Raw genomic sequence first — 12,461 nt, forward strand, 5'->3', positions numbered from 1 at the left:
CCATGGTCAAGACCAGTGTTTGAGGTTGTTTTCCTAATGGTGGCCAGTCAGCTGAGCTCCATGAACTCTATCTTACCCAGACTCCCTTGCCAACAGGAGAGACAGACAGTCAGGGTCTGAGGCCACGGTGCAGCTGGAGCTCAGCGGGGTGAGAACCAGGGCTGAGCCCTACCACAGTCCTCTACTCTCCTCTTCGGCACGTGGCTCCTGCCCCCAGCTCTCTGCTTCCACCAACCAGCCATAAGCCAGAAACGTGTGCATCACTTACCCTTGGCTTCCCTTCTCCTTTCCTTCTCACATCCGATGGTCAAGTTTCATCAACTCTATCTGCTTAGAAATTCTCCGTAACCCAAACGGCCGATGACCATCCCTTTGGCCAACCTCCTGCCCTGGATCATCTGTTGTCTTAACAGCGTCTTAGCTAGTCGTCTGGATTGTAACTCTACACCCTGCATGGATTCTCTATTACTAAACAGCAAACTTGTCCTTAAAACCTTTTAATGACTCCCAACTGCCCCCTTTAAAGTACAAAACTCTGTGACCAGCAGAACCCAAGGTGACCCCTCCCCGCAATGAGCTTCACCTCGTATTCCCACCTTTGTACAGTCCCTCGCCTCTAGCTTCTGAGAATAGGGCACAGGTGACGGGAGGTGACTCTCATGATGATGGCATCTACAGAACTCTGCTTGGCTAGCGTACCTGCTAGCGAGAATCCTCCTTTTGGCCTTGAAGAAGCCTGAATGCTGGAGAAGTCCACGTGGTGAGGAACTGCAGGTGGCCTTTGGGAACTGAGAGCAGCTGCCAGCAAGGGACTGAAGCCTCAGTCCTGCAGCCTGAAAGCAACAGCCACAACCCAAGAGAGTGCACCCTGGTTAAGCCTCTGTTAGACCAGAGCCCCAGCAGACCCCTGAACTGCTGCCTGTGTTAAGGCAGAGAACACAGCTAAGCGGGGCCCCGACTTCAGCAGGTGTAAGACAATACGTGTGTTTATAGTTTGTAGCGGCTGTTTTGCAGGAACACAACATGGAGACCACCTCTCAACTCATATGAGGGCCCCACTCACCTCCACAGCCTTACAATCTCAACACTGATGCGTAACAACGTGCCATTCACTCAATAGGCATGTTCTCTGTTGACATCAACATTCTGCTCTTTCTGCTTGCAGCGCTTCTGTCCTACTCTTGACCTGGCTGACTTCTACTCCTTCAGCAAGTCTTAGTCCAATCTCACTCTTCCCTCAAGAAGTCTTTCTAGAACATGCAAGACCGGCTCACGGGGTCTTCCTACACACCCTGACAGCATGTACCTCACTTGACAGCTACTGCCTATTTACTGCCATGTTTTGTCACAAGACTGTACCTTCCTTGAATCACGGTATCTCCAGAACCTCTTACAGTGACTTAAAATACATGTTGAGAGACTGAATGAATGGGAATTTAAGTAAAGCTTTCATAAAAAAAAAAAAGAAAAGAAAAGAAAAGAAAAGAAAAAGAGTCCATTAAATAGGAGCTGCTATTTAAGAAATTATTTTTGGAGCTACTGTGTAGGGCACCACACTATTTCCTGAGCTATAATACAGGGGCTCCTCAGGGACGGAAGTGACAGGAAAATGTCAAGAACAGCCATGTATCAGCTTACGGATTGCATCTTCCTGGATCCAAATGAACATTCAGTGATTCAATTTAAATCAATTCAACAAATTCTAAATGAGAACCTTCTATGTGTCAGGCAAATGGAGAAGAAAATGATTAAGCAAGACAGAACTGGCTGATAGTTTAGTTCACCCAATTCAAAGAGAGTCTAGAAAATTCTTCAAAGTCAAAACTGTTCTCTATTCCTGCCTAACAAACCAAGTGACAAAGGGAAGAAAAACAGGTGCATGGGTGACCAGTGATATTCTGTTTATGAAAACTGAGAATAAATGCTAAGTCATTGCTTTTTGAGGCCATGCAAGTTTTATTGTGAGGTTAAGAAGCCAAACACCAAATTATTATTCCTTTGGAGAGAAAAACAGATGAGCAGAGTAACCTGTGGAATTTAGTGCAAAGCCAATTAGTATTTCAGCATAGCCAGGAAGCAGTAAAAATGACCTGATGCTGGTTATGAAAGGGTTCAGTGCTATTTACGGAAGGACCAGGAGGGCTGGCTCCCCAGCTGCCGGTGGGACAACAAAGGTGACCATCGGTCCTTGGCAGAGACCCGTGGCAGGGAAGCAGGGGACGGCGTGCTGAAACATGTGCCGGTTTTGTCTGAGGGGTGTACTATATTCTTCCCTCTGAAATCACCCAGACCATCTACTTAGAAAAGGATTTGAATCAAAGGATTAAGAAATCCAAGACTGGTAATCCCACTCATCGGGGGCTCAGTACGCCAGGCTTCATACACATTTCTGCTCGGGGGTCAGTGATTCCTGCACTGATGAGTTTACAGAAGGTGGAGGAACGCCCACCAAGAACCTGTTGCAAGGACGCATGAGACCACTTATAAACTTCAAAATTATTGCTATTTTGAAAAACAAATACCATTCAAATTGAATAGCATGTGCTCTGTTTCAAGCCTTCAGGGCACAGCAGAGTCTTTTAGGTCCTCCCTAGGCTGTGCAATTTGAATGTGGTTTGTGAAAATTTACTGCAGTTCAGAAGAGTGTGAGGAGGAGATAAGAACATAAAACAAGACTGTAGCCATGATATTTCAGAGGCAGTATAATGGTTTAGGAGTGTAGGCTCTGGAATCACAGGGTCAAGCTTTAAACTCTGAGGCCCCCATTTCTAGTGTCTGACCCTGGCAAGTTACAGACCCTCTCTGTGCCACAGTTTCCCCACCTCAAAGAAAGGGATGATGGTTATAGGTTTTGATCTCTACGCTTTCAATAACTCTAGTTTTATGCAAAACTAGGTCCTATTTTGATTTCAAAAAGCCAAAAATAACTAAAGGTTGTACACTGGGTTAGTAAATACCCGTCAAAGATGCTGTCTCAGTAAGCAAACACATTGAGATGGCAATGAAAAATGCATGGCTGCTCCTAGGAAGAAGGTTCTCGGCCTTGGGTTCAGATACCACCAGAAGATTCCTATCTGAAGCTCCTGCATTCTTCATGTCTCTGGTCTTCTCTGTGCTCTCAATATTCCAAACTCACAGTCCATATCCTGGCAAGGCCCTGCTCATACTGTGTGCCGTGCTTTTATCATTACAGGTTGAGAAACGCAGTTTCAATTACTCTTTGAGGAGAAACGTATCCCGATGCCCAGTGGTGCATCTTATGTATCTTACACAAGACAGATGTGTAACTGGAGGAACAAAACCACCAATACCCTTCTCCTTCCCCTGAGCAGCCATTACCTGGAAGGTAGCTCAGTGACTGGGTGGTTTTGTACTAGCAGGAAACCAAGGGGATGCAGTGCTAACAGGGCAGGGAAGGAGTGAAAGTAATTACTTAATACCGAGTGTTCACGTAACAAGACGTGCTAGCAGTTCCTGGGAAACAATTCTTGCTGATTATGGGACTAGTAAAATGGCACCTCTTTGTTTGAGTTGGTATTACAAGAGCTCTTAAGATGAATGTTTGATCCTTGAAGAAGGGAGCAGGTGTGTGGGCGGTACAGTATATGGTTAGATGATGGGGGCCGGGAGGACAGTTAATAATAGCAGGAGTACGAATAAACAGATGTGACTCATCTTGATGGGGAGAACATGAAGGGACAAGACGGAGACCAGGAAGGGACAAGCTTCCCCTAGGCTCAGACGTCAAATGCCACCATGGACTGGTTTGGTCTAAAGAGCAGAAATGGGAAAACGCCTTTCTTGGAATAAATAATGGCTTTGGAATGAGAGCAGCAACATTTGTGTTTAAGGGCAGCTTTTCCCCAAAAGGTGAAGAAGTGAAGACATAGGTTTTGTCAGTAATGAGGAAAAGGAAGTCCTGTGTGAAGGCACAGGCCTTTCTGGACCCGCTCAGTGAAATTTAACTTCTTGAGTACTTTTTACTTGGACTCTCTAATTGAGTCCCTGCTAAACCAAAAACATCAACACTCTTTGGAGCAAGACACCAAAAGCTGCAATGTTAACAAAACATCACAATGTCTATGATACAATCCAAAATTAATCAACCTATGAAGAGCCAGGAAAATGTGACACGTTCTCAAAGCCGACAGATGCCAGTCGTGAGGAGGTCAGAATGGTGGAATCAGCAGACATGAACTTTAAAGCAACTACATAACCACACTCAGTGAAAGATGGTCGTAATAAATGAAAGGCAGGCAATATCAACAGAGAAAGAAAAAAATGAATTACCACTGAAAACATGCAATAGTTGAAATTTTTAAAATGCTCAATTGAAGAGAGGGGACAGAGGAAAAAGAGGGCAACCTGAAGCTGTATTATGTAAAGAAGAGAAAGAATGTTGGGGGAAAAGTGAACAGCACCTAAGGAACCTAAGGAATAACTTCAAAAGCTCCAACATATGGATAAATGGTGTCCGAGAAGGAGAGGACAGAGAGAGAATGGAGATGAAAAAATATTTGAAAAAATGGCTGAAAATCTCCTAAATATGGTAAAATACATAAGCTTTGGGATTAGAGTAGCTTAAACGAACTCCAAAACAAGATAAACTCAAAGAGAACCATGGTTAGGCACATCCTGGGCACTCTACTGGAAACCAGAGATAAAGGGAATCTGGAGCGCGCCCAGAGAAAACCAACTTCCTGCCTGCCGGGGAAGAAGGATTAGAATGAGCAAGCACTTCTTATCTCTGGAGGCCATGGACACTGAAACAACAGCTCTGAGATGCACAAAGAAAGGATGATCCACTGGAGTTCTTTATCTATGGAAATTTTCAGTAATGAAGGTAAAATAAAGATATTTACAGAGAAAGGAAATTAAAGAATTCGTTCGTTGCCACTGGACCTGCTCTGAAGAGAAATGAAATCAGTAGGGAACTCAGGTCTACAGGAATGACTGAAGACAAGGGAAAATGGTAAAAACTTTGGGGGAAAAGCCCCCTATTTTTTCTTTTAATTTCTTTAAAACACATATGATTGGTTATAATAGTACTGCCTCATAGGAAAGGAATGTTAATCTTGTAATTTAAAAATTTAAGGACATTTATTTCATATGTGCAAATACATAACAATATATACAGAATATAATTTCTACATGTGATCAATGAAATTATTAGAGGTTTTATATTCATTTTCTTCACACTAAGTTTTCCAAAGCCAGCAAGCCTTTTACACACACAGCACATTTCAGTGCAGAACAAGCACATCTGAAATGCTCAGAAGCCACGAACTGAGCAATGCCGCCTTAAAGCCGAAGTTGTGACATTGCCTTGCGGGATTTATGATGCATGTGGAAGTAATGGACAGATGACAAGTATAACAAAGGACAGTGAGAGGAAGGGCTGCCAGGATTCCACATTTTACATGAAGAGATAAAATATGGTTTTTAAGTCCACAGTGAAAAGGTAAGTATATATATTGTAATTCTTAGAGCAACCACTAAAAAAAAAAAAAATCAATGCAAAGAGATATAGGTAGGGAGGCAACAAATTTGGAAGGAATGTACAATACTTTTTAAATTCCAGAATACGGATATGGCACCTAAGGCACATGCAACAAAAAACAGTCAGTGGGACTCCATGAAACTAAAATGCTTCTGCTTTAGCAAGAGAAAGCCTCAACAAAGTGAAAAGACAACCTACAGAGTGGGCAAAGTATTTGTAAACCATGTATCTGGCAAGAGATTAATATCCAAAATACAATAAAGAACTCATATAGCCCAATAACAAAAAAGCAAGCAACTCACCTCCATTTAAAAAAGTGGACAAAGGACCTAACAGACATTTCTTGAAAGGCCAACAGGTGCATGAAAAGGTGCTGAACATAAGCATTTATTAGGGAAATGTAAATTAAAACCACAGTGAGATACCACTTTATGCTGATCGGAGCAGCTATCAGCAAAAGAAAAGAAAAGAAATGCTGGTGAGGATGTGGAGAAAAGGGCACCCTTGTGCCCTGCTTGTTGGTAGGGATGGAAATTGATGCAGTCACTACAGAAGACCATAAGGAGGATGCTCAAAAAATCAAAAATACAACTACCATGTGATCCATCATTTCAACTTATGGTTATTTATCCAAAGGAAAGGAAAAGAGCAACTCGGAAAGGTATCTGTACCCCCATGTTCACAGCAGTGTTATTTACAATGGCCGACAGACAGGGAGATAAACTAAACATCCATCGATAGATAAATGGATAAATTGTGGGACAGACACACATAGGAATATTTTTCTGCCATAAAAGAAACAACAAAATCCTACCATTTGCAACAACATGGGTGGACCTTGAAGGCATTACGCTAAGTGAAATAAATCAAAGAGAAAGACTATACGATCTCACGGGTAGACTCTCTAAAACAAACAAACCACCAAACTCAGAAAAAGAGATCACACTTGCGGTCACCAGAAGCAGAGAGCAGGGGGAACTGCAAGAAGGTGGCAAAAGGTAGAAACTTGCAGCTGTAATAAGCTAAGTAAGTGCTAGGGATGTAACGTACGACATGACAGCTACAGCTAACACTGATGTATGATCTCTCGGAAAGTTATTAAGAGAGTACAGCCGAAAAGTTCTCACCACAAGGAGAGATTTGTTTCTTTTTATTGTATCTCTATGAGAAGATGGATGTTGGCTGAAGCTATTGTGGTAATCACGTCACAATACGTGTAAATCAAACCATCATGCTGTATGCCTTAAACTCATACAGTGATATATGTCAATTATTGTAAAATAAGACTAAAAAAAAAAAAAAATCACAAGAAACAGAAGCCCCTGGGTGGCTCAGTTGGTTAAGCATCCGATTCTCAATCTCAGCTCAGGTCTTGATCTCAAGATTGGCAGTTCAAGCCCCATATTAGGCTCCAAGCTGGGTGTGGAGCCTACTTTAAAAGGGGAGGGGGTGCGTTGGGGGAAGAGAAACAAAAACCAGAGAGGACAAGCAGAAAACAAGTGATAATATGGTAGACCTAAATCCAGCTGAATCAATAATTACATTAAATTGTAATGGACTGGCTACTGCAATGTCCAGAGATTATGAGAATGAATAAAAAGGCAGGCAAGACCCAACTATATGTTTTTTATAAGAGGTACTTCAAATATAAAGTCAAAGACAGATAGAAATTTAACTTATCACAGGGAAAGATACACCAAGCAAACAGTAAGCATAAGAAAGGTAGAGTGGCCGTTTAGTATCAGATAAAATAGACTTCAAAACTAAGAGTTTTGGAGTACCTGGGTGGCTCAGTCATTAAGTGTCTGCCTTCCCCTCAGGTCGGGATCCCAGGGTCCTGGGATCAAAGGCCGCATCAGGCTCCCTGCTCAGGGGGGAGGCTGCTTCTCCCTCTCCCACTCCCCCTGCTTGTGTTCCCTCTCTGGCTGTCTCTGTCAAATAAATAAAATCTTTAAAACAAACAAAAAACCCCCTAAGTTTTAACAAAGATCCAGAAGGATACCTCATAAAATCTGAAGGTCAGTTCACTGGAATGACTTAATCATAAATCTGTATGCATCTAATAATGGAGCCCTACAGACAGAAGACAAAAATGAAGAGAAACTGAAGGGAGACAAGACAACTCCACAATTGATGTCACACCCTCTTCACAGCAATTGTTAGAATTAGACAAAAACAAAAATGAGTAAAAACATAGAGGATTTGGGTAACATTATCCACTACCTTGATCTAACTGGTATTTCTAAAACACTAACCAACCAATAACTGCAGAATACATATTCTTTTCAAGTGCACATGGTACTAAGAGGCGCCATATATTGGGCCATAAAATCTGTATCAGAACAAGGACAAAATCACGAAACTGCCACATTTCACTGCCTTTTCTAAAAACACACAGAACAAACTTTTTGGGAAAGTAAAAGCAACTCTTCTTCCCCCCCCCAAAAGTGACAGATAATGCTTACTAGATTAACCTGGTCACCTTGTTAAGATACTAGGAACAGCCATAGAGAACCCAAATTAAAGATAATTGAGAAAGCAGTCACATATTCATAGATTTGGAAAAATACCGTTAGGATTTCTTTATAGCTACATTTAGGGATTTAAGTATGACTGTTCAAATCCTTTATCCCACTATACTTCTTAGGTTGTTTCCTTTTTGAAACCATCTAATATTTCTATTGATCTCATTTTAAGGCTGGAACACTCAAGTCCCCAAGGAAAAGAGAAAGCACAGACTCAATTTCCATAGCAACTCTAAATCCATCACACTATATTTGTATATGAGAGTTTGATTTAAATACATTAATATATGTGAATTTGCAATGTGTCTGAGCTGTGGTTGCTATAGAAACCGCAACTTTACATTGCCTTTCAAGTTTAGGAAGTACTCACACTTAACAGCTCAATCCCCCCACCCTGATGGCTCTCTTGAGTTGCAGATTAGGCTCACTGCAATGCTCTTACAAACATCCTGACTCACACTGATATATGCACTCAACAGAGATCTACCATTGTGAAAATGTCTCTTCTAACACTTACTCCTCCTTGGTAGATCACAAGCAATTAGAGATGTGATTCTGCAGAATGTGGAGAGAACAACTCGCCGGGCAGCCTCTGCTTATGCCAAAGCCGGCTGCAGGTGCAGGAAAGTCACCCAACCGCACAGACACCAGTGGGCTCTGTGGCTTCTCTGAAGCTGCAAAAGATATTCTGTGTCTGTTAATGAACTGGCAGAAAAATCCAGCATGTTCTCACAACAGCCGAATGCACCGAATGTGTGCTTTATACAAAAGCAAACAACCCACGGAGCATGGCTATAGAAGTCTGTAGGATGAAAAAAAAAATTTTTTTTTTTTCGCCAAGGTAGACAGCACTTAATGATCAACATGTGGACGATCCATCCCATGATGGCATTTCCACTCACATATGGGCCCTTTGGCACAAGATGCTCGGAGGCCTCCTGCTCCTCGTGGATTACAGTCAGGATATGCAAGTTACTTTTAATATCGGCCTAAGGAAGTATCTGGGGAGAAAGATCCACTGCGAAATGAAGAATCCCAAAGCGAAACGAAAAGACAAGGGTGATCGCCTGCTTTTGATTATAGCAGCCATTGCTTACTTCCACTAATGCAGATGGTTGAGAAAGGACAAGGTTTAGAGGCGGGACAGAAATGACTTCTGAACGTCCCCGACACGGCATCACTGTGACGTGGATTGGAGAATTCCCAGGGAGAGGACCCTCACCTCAGCGTCACGCACATTGTCTTCAACTTCGGATGGACCAAATCAGACTTGTATACAGAGAAGATGGCCCCGAATGGTTTCAGACCAGAGGCAGGAGGCCACTTTAAAGACTGTAAGTCGTTCATGGCAGAGATGATTAACAGAAAGTTAAACAGAATCTTAAGAATTGGAAGGGGGGGGGCACATCTGGGTGGCTCGGTGGGTTAAAGCCTCTGCCTTCAGCTCAGGTCATGGTCCCAGGGTCCTGGGATCGAGCCCCGCATAGGGCTCTCTGCTCAGTGGGGAGCCTGATTCTCTCTCTCTCTCTCTCTGCCTGCCTCTCTGCCTACTTGTGTTCTCTGTCTGTCAAATAAATAAATAAAATCTTTTAAAAAGGTGGGGGGCGAGCTTGGGTGGCTCAGTGGGTTAAGGCCTCTGCTTTCAGCTCAGGTCATGGTCCCAGGGTCCTGGGAACGAGCCCCGCATTGGGCTCTCCGCTCAGTGGGGAGCCTGCTTCTCTCTCTCTCTCTGCCTGCCTCTCTGCCTACTTGTGATCTCTGTCTGTCAAATAAATAAATAAAATCTTAAAAAAAAAAAAAAGAATTAGAAAGGGGGGCTCTGAGTGTATCAGTTAGTACATGCTGTGTCCCACCGACCCTGAGGGATATGGAGAGGTGTGGCGCTATGTGATTCTCTAATAAGGCGTTCAGGCTGTTGAGCAAGCTTTCTGAAGTCTTTCGATTCTTCCTTTACTGATGCTTACATTTTCTATTGCTATCAGTGGCCTCCCTGCCCTGACACGGGATGTGTGGAGAAACCATACCCCCATGTTTGTTATAATTATACATTTTTTTTTTAAAGATTTTATTTATTTATTTGTCAGAGAGAGCGAGCAAGTGAGCACATGCAGACAGAGTGGCAGGATGAGACAGAGAGAGAAGCAGTCTCCCTGCTGAGCAAGGAGCCCGATGTGGGACTCGATCCTAGGATGCTGGATCATGACCTGAGCTGAAGGCAGTCGTTTAACCAACTGAGCCACCCAGGTGTCCCATAATTATACATTTTACATCACAGATTTGACAATACCTATTCTGACTCTTGGAAGACATGTTGACTTACATTTTCTTGGCTGTATTCCCAAGAGTTGGATACATGACCTCAAGAAAAATGAGGTCTTACTGTCTTTTAAGAGCCTTTCACTTACTATAGCTTTTAAAACAAATGTTCTACATGTGGTGTATACCTTGCTATAATTTTTTCCACACTATAGTTTTTCCATCCCACAATGTCCAAGAGACAGAACCCATTTTTATAAAAAGGTTATGATTGGTTCGACTTTTGAAAATACCCTTTCCTCCTGATTAAGACCAATAAGGTGCACATGGTCAAGGTATTAGGAACATAAGTCGTAAGAACTAAATGTGTTTCCTGAGCTTTGTCCAGAGGTTAAGCTCTGGAAGAAATGTATTTCTGTTTCAGGTTCACGGATATTCTATCATAACAGCACACACTTCTCTGCGGCTTCTGAGAAAGACCAATGGGGGAGCTGCTAGAGAACAAGGCCAAGGCAGCAGCACGGGCGGTGGGGCTGGGGGAGCAGGAGCAGTGGTGCCAATCCAAGGACACGCTGTGATTGTGGAAGAAAAATAAATTTCTGAAGCCTGTCTGATTTCACTACTAAAAAACGTGGGGGAAAAAAAAGGTGGCAGTGGAGTTTTAAGATGGATCTGTACACCATTAAGAGCTCTAGAAAAAGACACTAAGATGAGAAATGCCAGGTGCCCTGAGTCTCCCCTCCTGCCCATGTCCTCCTATTCCATTTGCCACCAAATCCCCCACGCTGGACAAAACACACCATCATCTTCTCTACCCACATATATTGTACTGATCAAGTTTCTGAGACCAAACTTGAAGTCAATTTGAACCACCGTAAATTTTTGTTCCCCCAAACTCCTTGTGGCTTCACCCAACCGCTCTCTCCCCAGCACTTGTTAAAATAAAAATAAAAATAAAAATAAAAATAAAAATAAAATTCCCCTTCCTTTCTAAGTTTGTATCAACACATTTGATACAAATGGTTTATGGGTCCTGGCTCCACAAATTTTGCCTTTTCCTTATCATCAAATATTTCTCCTCCCATGGAACTTTCTCTCACTTTACAAAACTGCCCGTTGTGCCTTGTCCTGAAAGCAAACCAAAACAGAGCAAGGACAACACCATGCTCCTTCCAATCTCACCTCTTGAGACTGTCAGCTTTTCCCACAACAACTCAACGTTTTTCAACTTTTTTTCCTGACAAATTTGGTGAAGGCGGAGTCTACTCTTACTGAGTGACTTTACCATTTGTGAGTGAGGCCACGCTCCTATCCATTCTCCTGGAATTTAGGATTATGCACTCAGCGTCTTAACAGACCTGTTCTCTCAAGGATTATTCCTCACCTCCTGGGAGCCCGGGATCTTTGGCCTCTTTTCAGGCTTCATCCTATTTGATCTCTCCACAATTAATATTCTGCATTGCTGGTGATCCCTCTTTCCAGAAATTTCCTACTGTTCATTCTATGATGCCGAGTCTTCCTAGTTTTCTCCCTGATGCTCATGTCTTTTTTTCTCAGCTTCCTTTTTTCCCTTTTCCAGGAGATCTGTGCTTAGCTTGGTTTATTTTATATAAACTCATTCATTCACTCTATGGCTCCAAAGTTGTATTTTTATGCTATCTTAATCTCCTTCCTCGAGTCCTCTACCAATCTGGGTCCCATCATTCCACTGAGTGACCCCTAAGTTGAGAAATCCAATGGACTCTTCCCATCCTCATTTTACTTGACTCCTCCACAAACTGAGACATTGTTGGCCATTCTGTTCCCTTCCTTCTGCTTCCTTGACAAGTCATTCCTTCATTTCCTTAATCTTTTTGGCATCTTCCCTCCTCTTGTGCAAACCCTTCCTTGTCTGCCCAAACACGAAATGCTAGCATTCTTCAAACCAGTCTCCCCCCTTCCCACTGAGGGCACACTGCCAGCCTCGATGACATGGACATGTGGGAGGCTCACAGAGGGACCCCCTCTGGCCTCTACAAGATGCCTGTATTGTATTTTTAGTATTAGTATTAGTATTTTTCCGGCCACCTCTTATCCATTCTGATTGGGCATAAATAAGGAATTTGTACTGTTTACCAAATTAAGGTTATTGGCTTAACAAGCATGAACACTGGTTTTTAGGATGGAACAAGTAGTTTCTG

General features: G+C 42.7%; 1 protein-coding gene across 8 annotated transcripts in view; it reads right to left on the reverse strand.

Moving 5' to 3' along the window:
• Positions 1-12,461, reverse strand: part of MAPRE2 (microtubule associated protein RP/EB family member 2) — a 197,030-nt gene that overhangs the window by 20,903 nt on the left and 163,666 nt on the right. The gene's annotated exons all lie outside the window — the stretch shown is intronic.

The sequence above is a fragment of the Mustela nivalis genome, assembly GCF_964662115.1.
Source record: "Mustela nivalis genome assembly, chromosome: 14".
Lineage (NCBI taxonomy): Eukaryota > Metazoa > Chordata > Mammalia > Carnivora > Mustelidae > Mustela > Mustela nivalis.